The sequence below is a fragment of the Agelaius tricolor genome, unplaced genomic scaffold, assembly GCF_023055355.1.
Source record: "Agelaius tricolor isolate 1412-34295 unplaced genomic scaffold, bAgeTri1.0.p SCAF_9, whole genome shotgun sequence".
In the NCBI taxonomy this organism is placed as follows: domain Eukaryota; kingdom Metazoa; phylum Chordata; class Aves; order Passeriformes; family Icteridae; genus Agelaius; species Agelaius tricolor.
The window spans coordinates 6,136,648-6,148,502 of NW_027269269.1; the positions used below are offsets into that span (position 1 = coordinate 6,136,648).

Genomic DNA, 11,855 nt, shown 5'->3' on the forward strand with positions numbered 1-11,855 from the left:
GCCCTCACCAGCTTTGCTGAGTCTTAGAACAAAAGCCAGAAAAAGGTTGTGTAGTTACCATTTCTTTTGATTTTTTTTTTTTTTTTAATTTTAGAGGCCAAAGTAGACATCTGTTCTCTAAGTGCAATAGGCTCAATCTTCAGCTGGCATCAGATCAATAGAGCTACACAGTTTTTAGCCCAGCAGGAGTTCTCTGTGTCTTCAGCTTCTAGTACACCTATCACTGCATAATCTGAGATCTGTGAGCAGTTCATGTCACTTTAACAGGTACCACTTGTTACTGAGCACACACATGCTCACGGCTGAGCTGAAATCCAACAGGCACCAGCTTCAGTTCTGTGAAGGTGGTTTAAGTTAACACATTTTTCTCTTACAGCCAGGAAGGGCTAAGAGCATGCACCCACACACATAGAAAGCCTCAGCATATGAATGGTTATTTATTAAGTGATTGGGCAGGACCCAATCACTTTCACTTAGTGCTTATAATTTAGAAACAACTATTCTGTCTCTTCTATTTCCATTGGGAAGTTTAAGGTATGTACCAAAGTGCCCTCTTGGAGGTTTCTTTGACTCTGGCTGTGTTTCTAATCCTTCAGACTCTTACTACCCCAGGCTTCTTGAAGCACACATAGCAGACAGCATAAATCTTCTGTTCTGCTTTGTTTTAAATATGCTGCTCTCATAGTGCTTTCTCAGTAAAACTTTCTACTTTTGGGTACTGGAAGATACAAATGAACACCTCTCTCTGAAGTGTCAATGTCTATGCTTTACTGTGTTGCCAAGATGACAGGAACAGGACAGGTTTGTTTCCTTTTCTGTCAGAGATTCCACAGGCAATTGTCTATAGTGGAACTGCAGAACACACCCACTGTGTGTCCATAAACACATCTACTTAGATTATGTGGTTTTGCTTATTGTAGGTGAGCACTTACTCTGTCCCAATAAGAGAGAACAGGACAGCACAGGAGCCCTCTTTCTCTGCACCTGCTCCCCCAGCAAGTCTGGAGGAAACTGCTTGGGAAACATTTTGAGTGAACACATTTTGGATGCCCAGAGAATGTACTGGAAACAGGATCCTCTCCATGATGGAGAGGCAAATCAGACCATACCCCACGGCAGAGTGAGGCAGGGGGAAACTTTTTTTGGCCATTCAAAGTCTGACCTTGCTGGAGACAAAGTTGGTTTGATGCCTCTCAGTGTGAGACCTGTCCACTCAGAGCAGAGCCTGAGCACCACCTCCAGACAGAGCAGAGGGACGAATGGTTGAACAAGCACCAGCTCTGCTCAGATCTGCATTTCCAGCAAGCTTAAGCTGTGGAGCACTTCCTGTACACAGGAAGTGTAAAATCCTGCTACAGGATTTTCACCTTCCTTGTTCTGCTAGTAATGTTAACTCACCTGGTTAACTCTTGTCGATATTCTGATAGTAATTTTACCAGAAACCTTTTGTCCTTGTTCTAGTCATCAGCTAGGAAAAAAAATCTCTATTAGATTCCGAGGTTTGATGGGATTTATTAGGAAATACAATCATGTCAGGAGACCACGCTACCTTTCTTTCCCTAAAGAATTTTGGGATCTTCCCCTACACATGTACACATGTGATCTCACTTATCCACATTTAGATCAACTTCTGGAGGCTCTGTATTAACTCACAGTCCTCTAGCTGTTTTCTTAATTGTCTGAATCAGTGTCCATATTTGTGGAGACTGAAATATTTTTACCACTTTTGTTTTCACTTCTGAATATAATTTGGAAGTTATTTCCAAATGTTTCTTTTATAAGCTGTTCTTATACCCTCATCTTAAAACATATCCTGTTTTATGCATTCTTGTTTATAACCTCTTTGGAAGCTGAAACTTCAATATATTTGCTGTATGTATTTCTTTCTGATGGTAAAATACATATTGTTTTATGATGCTAGGATTACTGACATCTGTTGGGCTCTAAGCAACTTAGCAAGATCAAAGGAAGAATCAGATTCTTATTTGCACAACAAGTACAGCCAGGGCTGTAGCAGTTAATGCTAACAACATTAGCAGTATCTTAAATGTCATATCTTAAAACGATCTAGCTTTCCGAGATTAGAATGATATCAAAAGTGTGGGACATATAATCTGCCCACTGATAGCACTGATGTCTGAATCACATCTTCCTAGCTTTTGTGAGGATCCATCTAGTTTTTTCTCTGGAGAAAATAATACATGCAAAAACACAGAAGCAGGGTGAGCACTTCTGCTCTGGTTGCATTTGGTCCTCTACTCTGCAGCACAATCCACTTAGCTGCAAGTGGACAAATAGGAGCCAGAAAAAACTCCCCAGCAGACTTTCAGACTGAGGCAGGATCTGGGTATGACTCTGTATTTCACCTGTAAAATTATTTTGCAAGGGTGTCTGTGGTTAATATGCATTACGGTAGCAAAGAGAGTTTATTTCTGATTTGGAAGGAGCCCTTAGAACTGCAAATTGATAATGCAAAGGAAATGTTATAGCCAGTTAGTTAACTTCCTCCAACCTTCGTTTCAACGCAGGGGAACATATCTGTGTTTGATCAGCCAAAAATTACACACCCTGAGCTCAGATTCTGCTTTGATCTTCCTTTGATCATACACTTCCCAGGAAAAGGGAACTTGCTTGCATTTAGGGTTTGACTGCAGAACAAGGAAGCAGACACAATGAACAGGAGGCAGACAACACATTGTATTGATTCCAATTAGTAAGTAGTTCAGTTCAGATAAATATAAATATGTATTTATAAATGTGTGTATATATACATGTGTATACATATACACATACATATAAGTGGAAATAACATATTTGAAAGACCATGGACACAAAAAAGGGATATTTTCTAATATTTTTGAAATCCAGTGTTCTACTGTGCTTTGGTTTACAGTCAGTGGTATATTTAGAGAACATTGTTGCAGTGGTATTGGAGTTAGATCCCAATATTGCCAGATGGGACATGCCTGGGCTCGTCTGACCCTTGCTGCATGACCAAGGGCGGCAGCTGTGGTGGTCTCACCTCAGAGACACCTTTGGCTGGCTGGATGTTGCAGCTGGCGCTTGGGACAAGTCCAGGCAAGCAGGAACTCGGGTTTACCTCTGGTGAAAAGGCTTTAGGCGAAGTGAAGGAAAAAGGAGACGGGTCCTGCTGGAGGGTTTGATCCAGAGCTTTATTCCTGGCACACAGGCCTCTGAACGCAGCAACAGCTCCAACAGAACAAAAAACCGCGTGGTTGCTGTGTCTTTTAACTCCGGGGAGAGGGGAAGGGAAGGGGTAGGGGTCCCACCAACCAGGTAAGGGAGGGGAAGTCTCAGGGGACAAATGACACCTGGATAGCCCAATGTGCCCAGGGCTGAGAGGCATCTTTGGAACTCTGCCAATCAGACCATGCCCTTGCTGGAATGTTAAGATTGACGGACAGCACTTAGCAGGGGCAAGGGAGGGGAAGGGAGGGGTTATTGGTACACCTGGGTAAAGAACCAGGATACTGAGAAAAGCTAATACATCACACTGCAATGCAGTGGTTTCTTTCCTTAGTTGTATACCTCATCTTTCCCACATGAGGGTACAACTGAGCAACATGTAAATTCACTTGTGGATGATCAAACATTATAATGTGAAGTAAAGCCATCCCCTTCTCCATCCTAGATGAAGCCACTGTTAAATGTGGCTTCTCAGCCTGAAGTTGTCAGTGAGCTCAGTAGTGGCCAACTGAATTTTTTGCAGTTATAGTTCTTATTTTATGGAGCACTAGAAAGAAAAAATAATTTAGGAATACAACAGTGTCTTCCTGATTGGATGCTGAGGTAAATGAGAAGCCATGCTTCAGAGAACGTCTGCCATGTCTAGAACCCAAACAAAAACACAACATATTCACAGGCACAGAACCTCAGCAAAGCCCTTGTCCTTTCCCAGCTGCAGCTTGCACAGCTGTGGACACCAGTGCAAAGCTCTGCTCAGCACTGTGGAGCAAGAGCAGCAACATAATAGATGTCTAAGTTACTTATGCTGCAGGTCAGTGAATTAGATAAAAACCTAGTTTTTAAAAGTAAACCTTGATTTTTCAGGTGAATGCATAGATGAGTCCATAACACCTCACACTAGGAATCTAGGACATGTAGCTCTGGATGAACTTGCTCTCCAGGCAATATTCTAATATTTATTTCTCCTAGGAGAGAAAAAGGTGTACTTCGTCATGCACTAAAGTTCAAACCAGTCGAGGGAGTCAACTGTGCCCCTTAGATAACTCACTACCCTACCTCAGATAATTCACCTCCCTACCTCAAGGCAACCTAACTTTACTTTCTTAAATGTCTGGCTAATATCTTACACCAGAAATGAGATTGTGTTTGCTGATGTTTGGTAGTGGCCAAATGCACAGGAAAGCAGAGGAACGGAATGAGATGTGAGTATTGCTCTTGTGGAAATAAAACACAAAGTACTTTCAGAAACAAAATGTACCTTTCAAACTTAGACATAGCTGTAGAATTACTCAGGAAGAAATTATGGGGCAGATCTAGCAGTGTTTAAACCATGTATACCCTGATCATCTTCTGATACAGGCACATAGGCATAAAACAGTCACACTCTGGTAGCACATCCTTTGGGGACCTTTAATACTTCCTGACAAAAATCTATTGGCCATGAGAAACTGAAAAAAACAAACAAAAAAACCTAAGAAAACAAACATATGATACAACTCATTCTTCCTGGGTTCTCTTAAAGCTACTATAACATTCCTGACAAATTATCTTGCAAAATCTTGAGATTTAGAAGCAGCAGTGATGGCCACATTCCACCACATCTCCTGCACCATCAAGTGGTTAGAATCACACACCACAGGTGTGTGGAGGTGCTAAGAGGAGAAGGAGACAGCTATGCCTTTATCTATCCTCCCTCTGCCAATGCTAAACAGAAAAGCAAATGTGGCACTGTCTCAGCATTCATAAAAGAATGAAGAAATTCTTACTAATTACAGTGATCTACATTTAGCTTCTAGCACTGGAAAAAGACAAAAAAACAATAGAAAAGGTCTTCTTAAGAAATAGTCACTTCATTTGCAGAGAATAATGCAATGATGAGCAATAAGAGGCAGGATTTATAAAGAATAGATCTTGCCTGACAAAGACAATCCATTTTTAAGGAATTACCAAATCAACGGATGAGTGGAAGACAATAAATGTAATACTCCTGGATTTAAGCCATTTTTTAAACAATTGGTCTGATCATCCTCTGCCTCAAAGCTAGGTAGCTACACTGACATAAAACTGGAGAGCATGAGAATGGAAGATTGCCTCCAATGCTTCCCAAAATCATTCTTAAAAAGCTTGACTGAATTTGCTTGTGAAAAAAAATCTCATTTGGTCCGAAGTCTGGAATGAAGGACCTAAACAAGGCTAACAGACAAAGAAAATAACACCAGTTTATAGGGAGGACAGGTAAATATTTAAGGATCAGTGTTTGGTTTTGCCTGACGTAATACTTCCAGTAATCACAGAATTACAGAACAATCTGAGTTGGAATGAGCTAAAAGAGGCATAAACAACATATTAATAATATTCATAGGTGTTATGCTAAATTGAGAAAAGACAAGAAAACCAGAGAGGCCAACAACATGGGGCAGAGGGATTAATTTGTAACACAGGCCAAAATTAACAGAACAAGAATCACCTTGGAAAAATACCATAAAGGACAGGCACTAGAGAATGGAAAATTAGCTTGGAAGATGATTTCTATTAGAGGCAGGTTCTTTGATGAAAGAAACGTCATAAGGGCTAAGAGGATAAAACCCAGCAAGTTACTTTCAAGTGTCAGAGAAATGCAGTGGTAGGAAAGGTCAGTGTAGCTTTGAGTGTGTATGCAAAGATGCAGCAGCTGAGAGAAGCAAGAGTCATTCTCTGCAAGACTGAGGTGAAATGTGTGGGGAATATTGCTTCATTTCTAGGGAGATTTTCACAGACTACAGGGCTGTTTAAAGAACCACAGCACAAATAAGAGCATTGAGAGGAGCTGGTGCCTGAGGAGTGATTAAATTAGAAATGCATAGATTGAGCAGTGACCAAGCATGTGACATTAACACTGAAAAGGTGCAATTAGCAAGCAAGAAAATAATAGAAATAGAGGCAGCAATAGGAACAAAAAGTCAAAAAGAGCAGGTTTGCAAGAGAGACCCAGAGGACTTTTCTCTCTTTACTGATTTTACAATAGGTATAACTGACTTAACAGCTACACAGCCTGGGCTTGGCTAGAGATCCGTGCCAGACTCAATGTGCTGAGTCTTCTTATTTCCCTCACTCTTTTGCTTGTACCTTGGGCTCAGTTCTCAGTGTCCTGAGAGCCTCTTGCTCTGATTGCCCTGGCCTTGTTCCCAATCAGGTCTCTCTTGGCATTGAGCCAGATGTGCATATCCTTTGTTTGAGATACTATCCTATAACATGGAGGTCAGACCTCACTCCCATCAGGACAGGATATATTTCCACAGGACCTGGTTCCTTCCTACCGACATAGAATGGTTTCTGCATTGGTATTATTTCGAGATCTCAAGAGATTTATCTGGATATTTCTCATGTAGTCCTGAGATTGTCTCCAAGCCTATTCCCGGCACGAAAGAAGATGCAGAATTTGCAGGTAAAATTGTGTTCCTAATGAAATAAGGAATGAGAGTTTGGAGTGAAAGGAAAAGGGTGAAAAAGCAAAATTATATTAAAATCTCTCAGAGAATATGCTGGAGTAAAAGAGAAATTGTCCATAAGGAGACCACCTATGGAGTATTAGGCACAAGTCACTAAACATAAAGGCTGACACACTAGAGAAGACGACCAAAGCATCTAGATGGAGCCAAGGTTAAAGCAGACATTGAGAATTTTCCAAAGGGTTAGGTCTATCACTGGTAGGTCATGAAAAGAAAGATGAAGAAAATGCTTTCTGTTCATCCTAAAACACCCAAACATTGTCTTATCTTACTCCCTCTGTCTCAAGACACAGCCTTTATGGTCACAGTACACATGAAAGGTCAAAGATTTCTGCTGCAAAACCATAAGAAGCTTCTCTTAAACATTTTTTCACTGGAAATAGCTCCCTGCATCCACAATCCTCCTTTTATAGAATGAATTTTAATAGGTATCTTTTTTCTTTTGTTCCTCCTGACTGCTTCAGTTTTATTGTGGCTTTGCCTCTGTTTTCATTTTCATGCTCTTTCCCTTCTACTGCATTATGAATTCTCATTTTACTTGCTGAAAGTTAGAGCTACTGTACATATATTTAGAAGACATGGGGGTGTATGTGGATACAGATATTAATAGATACATAAGCATTACATAGCTCTCATTACTGTTCCAATATTATCAATTTTATTCACCATATGTCATGCTATGCAGTTCTCACCTTCACTAACTTTGTGTGGCTGTTTGCACATGGTCCATTAAAAACACATACAAATATCTAGTATTTCAGGATACCTTGTGGCTCATAAGTTTCTTGGCTCAAATGCGATACAAAGAACCTGGTAATAAAAGAATATCAGACTAATGTGACTGACATTTGCCCGGAAGAGGGAATTTTATGATAACTAAAGCAGCATCAGCATACAGCTTTTATCACATTTAAACAATGGGCAAAGACATCAGCATAGACAATCAGAAAACAGCTTACATCCTGTTCATCAAAGAGAATTCATGTTCATTTTCATTCCCCAGCATTTGTCCTCATTTTTACATCATAAGGCCAAGGAAAAAACCAGTCTAGTGCCAACCAGTACTTTATAAATCACAGCATTTGAATATTTTGTTCTATATGAATGGCTGATGTACCTAAAACTAGCACATCTTTTTGTATTTTATAACTTCATTTTGCATGAAGACACTGGACAGAACACAGCATACTGCCATAATAGGCAGGAACTGATGTTTTAAGAATTCAGCTCTGCAGGTAACAAGAAGTTAAAAAGCAGGAATAAATTCCCTTTTGATATAATTCAAAATCTCACAGCCAGATACTGTGTTTCATTTTGATCTCTATACACTGCACTTTCAGCTCCATTTTCTAAGGCATTATAATCATTCAGCCATTAATATTTCTCATCCCTTTCTAAACCTCACACCAGATAGAATCAGCCCCTGGGGAACATCTCCAGAAAAGGAGATGCTGTGTCAGCACAGAGCAAAGAGGTTTCCCCGGAGCACCATGCATGGTCCTAAAAGGAGGGAGGGACCAGCAGTTCTTAACCCACATCTTCCAGCAGCTGCATCCACGTACCTTGCTCTGCAGGATACAATCACAGCCATGCATCACCCCCATTAGGATCCAGACTGCATCTCTCTGATTGTCATGGAGACTGTTTCAAAGTCTTGCCGTGCTCCAGCAGCAGCAGCAGCAGCAGCAGAGGACAATAGCACTTGATCTTAAATGGCTGAAAAGAAAGCAACAAAGCACAGTGTAAAAGGAAGGACCTGTGGCTGAAATAGATATAAGTACAGTAAGACACTCTTCCCACTGCTGCAGAGGTCTAGAGGTGTAGGTTAGGGCAACCTTCCAGAGGTGTATAGCTGTGCCTTCAAGATAAGCAGAGGAAGAGTGTTCTCAAGGATAGCACATTTCTCCTCCTTCTTTCTCCCCCTCAAGCTAAGTTGCTGGGGTGTTTTAGATTAAATGTGTTAATTAGGAAACTATTTAGTTTACGAGGTCTTCTGCTTTTTCATTCCCGTGGGCACTGTAAACATACTGAGTTTTGGAGTAAGTGATATACAGTGTCTTGGAACGAGAGGCAGGCAGAGGCACAGGCAAGTGCAAGGAATTAATAGAGTTGGTCGTTTACAAGACCTGAGGCAAAGTGATTTTCAGAAGAGTGAGGCGGCAGTTTTGTGTCAAATAGCAAATTTGCTAAGAATTGCAATTTATGACCATCCATAAGCTATTTTTAAGTCAGGTCAGTTCTCAGAAGAGACAGGAGTAAAAGGTACAACTGAGCAACATAAAATGCAAGCAAACATAAAATGCAAAATTCAGATGCAAAACCAACTGGGTGTAATTCCATCTCAGAAAAAAAAATGTAAGACCAAACTGTCATTGTAAGTGTATTTAATAAAATAGAAGTATAAACCTCTGAAAAATTTTTTGGTGACCTACCTGTTAAGATGTTCATATTACCAAAAGAAAGGTCACAGAATGTCTCCAAGGACTGAGCAAAAGCATTATGGATAATTCTAATGTTTTGATCTTAGTCAGTTCTTTGAAAATGTGAAGGACACTAGGACTCACAAAAGGGGAGTAAAAGGTTACACTGAAATCAGAGAAATAGTAGAGCTAAAGATGCTTCCACAAGCTTCTTCCACTGCATTTAGAGCAAACTTGATGTAAGAAGCACATCTGCTGTGGAATAAACCAATACAGTGGAAAATCATGCTCAGAGTAAAAATGAAATATTTTCCTTTGGAAAATGAAAAAGATGAGTCTAATCAGCGTGTATGCAATCTCATGGTAATAAGCAAAGCAGGCTTCAAATCTCCTGGGAATATCCTAGGCAAAATTCTGCACCATGAAAACTTCACTGCTTGCTCTTACAAGGGTACAATTCTTTGGGGTGAGAAAATTCCTGTAAGAGATCCTTTCTGGAGGAAGACATGGAGGAACAGGAGCATGAGACAAAACAATTGCTAATATCTGCCAAAAGAAAAAACCTGCAGAAATTATGAGAGTGACACCAGAGTGACATTTCTAAGAAAAATGTTCAGATCAAGGCACCCTGCACAAACCCAACAGCTTTTCCACCTTGCTTGGAAAAGCAGTTGACTGTGAGCAAAGTAAAAGGAAAAAAGCTGGAGAAAATTAGTTTAGGTGCTATTTAGGAGTCTGGGAGCCACATGGGTTTAGGAGCTGTTTGGGGTGCTAGAACAGCCTGCAAAGCAATCACTTTGCTCCCAGGGGCCATCAGAACTGGCAGGACACCACCCACACCAGCACAAGTGTTAGGTGATAATGCTGTGCTGTTCCCGTGCTTATGTGGAATGCTTAATTCAGCTGAGAGAGGGAATTCCACCTAATGAACATGCAGCTCATGATTAAGGTCCACTGCCCTGAGCAGGAACACTCCAGCTGGTACCTGCAGACTTCTGCTGGTTGCAGGACTACTGTGTTTTATTTGCACACAGAGGAAGAGTGTGAAAATGTAGGTAAGAAGCAGTTATGGGGTGCTGAATTTTGCTCTCTGCATTTTCCTTTCTCTGTGCTAGGTCAAGCAGCTGAAAGTAGGTTGTCATGTTTGAAAATTCAAAAACTCACTTATTTACCACTCTGCTGTGCAGGTTTCCATCCCTGGGAGCAATGCCTGAGAGAAGACACTGCAGATCACAGAGTGTGATGGGCAGAAAAAAACACTATGTGAGAGGGTCAGGTTTTCCATGTGAGATATTTCATATAATTCTGAGATAGATTTCCCCTTGTGAGCCTCTTCCTAAGGATAATTTTATACATATAACAGAACACAAATTCTTCTAGTTTCTCCTGTATGTATGAGGTGTCCTGTAAAATAAATATCGGTTACACAGCAAATTGCCTTTACTATATTGTGCACAACTTCTTTTTTAATCCAGTCAATTACCTGGCTTCATGTAGAGAAAATTAGCAATAGAATAATTTCCTCTGTCTCTCATGGACAGAATTATACTGTCATTTACATGTCAGACACCTGTGGGGTGCCCAGGAATGCTGTGAGGCTTTCAATGCCTGTCTGTTCCCAAGCTTTTTGACCCAAGCACAGAGGTGCAGCCATTTTGTTCAGGAATAACACACCTCCCACATGGTCACAGCCTTCATTAAGGTGTAATTTATAATGTTTAAATAAAAAAATTATTAATTTTATTCTCTCTTCATAAAGCATAACTGCTCAGACAGAAGGAGATTATGTCAATAAACATTTTGGCACCTCTTCTTGGGGAAAGGTGAGAGAATTGGGATTGTTCAGCCTGGAGAAGAGAAGGCTTTGGGGTAGCTTGATTTGCCCTTCCAGTGCCTGAAGAGAGGCTGAAGAGGCTCTTCAGTGCCTGAAGAGAAGAAAGATGGACAGAGACTATTTCCAAGGGCACGTAGTGCCAGGACAAGGAGGGTAGGTTTAGATTAGATATTCGGAAGAAATTCTTTACTGTGAGGGTGAGGGTGGTGGGGCACTGGAACAGGTTGTCCAGAGAAGCTGTGGATGCCCCATCCCTGGAAGTGTTCAAGGCCAAGCCGGATGGAGCTCTGAGCAATGTCAGCTAGTGGAAGGTGTTGCTGTCCATGGGAGCAGGACTGGAACAAGGTGATCTTTAAGGTCCCTTCCAGTGCAAGCTATGCTATGATTCTATTAAATAAAAACTCTGAAGGGCAGCACAAGAGGGCTACTAGCCATCAAACAAATCCATGTGAAGCAAATGTCATCAGCAAGATACTGAAAAAGACAATATAAGCCGATCAAAATGAGATTTGCAGATAAGCAGTGTGATAATGTGATCAGATGCACAAAATACTGAAGATTGTATGGATTTTGCCTTGAATTTTTCTGAGAAAATCAGTCAGCAAGAAAATCAGTTTTCTTATGCATTAAAACCTGTATTTTTGCAGCCACCAGCAAGATCAAACCCCACTTAACTCTGAGATTTCCTCAGATGAGGATAATATATGTCACTCAGTCAAATTTCTAAGAAAAAAAAATCTTAGTTTTATCCCCAAAGTGAGCAGTTTAGAGCAAGACCTCTCCAGGGGTTTACACACATTGGAGGTGCCTCTGCAGCCTGAGCCAGGTCTGTGCAAGGGCTGCCTGCTCTTGGAGTTCTGGTGTGCTTACAGTGGCAAACACACACATTCCAGGAGAGGGAGATGA

General features: G+C 40.9%; 1 protein-coding gene across 3 annotated transcripts in view; it reads right to left on the reverse strand.

Annotated features, from left to right (window-relative positions):
• Positions 1-8,598, reverse strand: part of CUNH11orf87 (chromosome unknown C11orf87 homolog) — a 28,323-nt gene extending 19,725 nt beyond the window's left edge. The window contains exons 1-3 of one of the 3 annotated variants that reach the window (XR_011680256.1): positions 8,258-8,598; positions 3,023-7,505; positions 1,399-1,468 (exon numbers count right to left, since the gene is read on the reverse strand). The gene's annotated coding sequence lies outside the window, so the exon portion shown is untranslated. The remainder of the gene's footprint in view (positions 1-1,398; positions 1,469-3,022; positions 7,506-8,257) is intronic. The other 2 variants (XR_011680257.1, XM_071434131.1) reach the window with 2 other exon arrangements.
• Between the last annotated feature and the right edge of the window lie 3,257 nt (positions 8,599-11,855).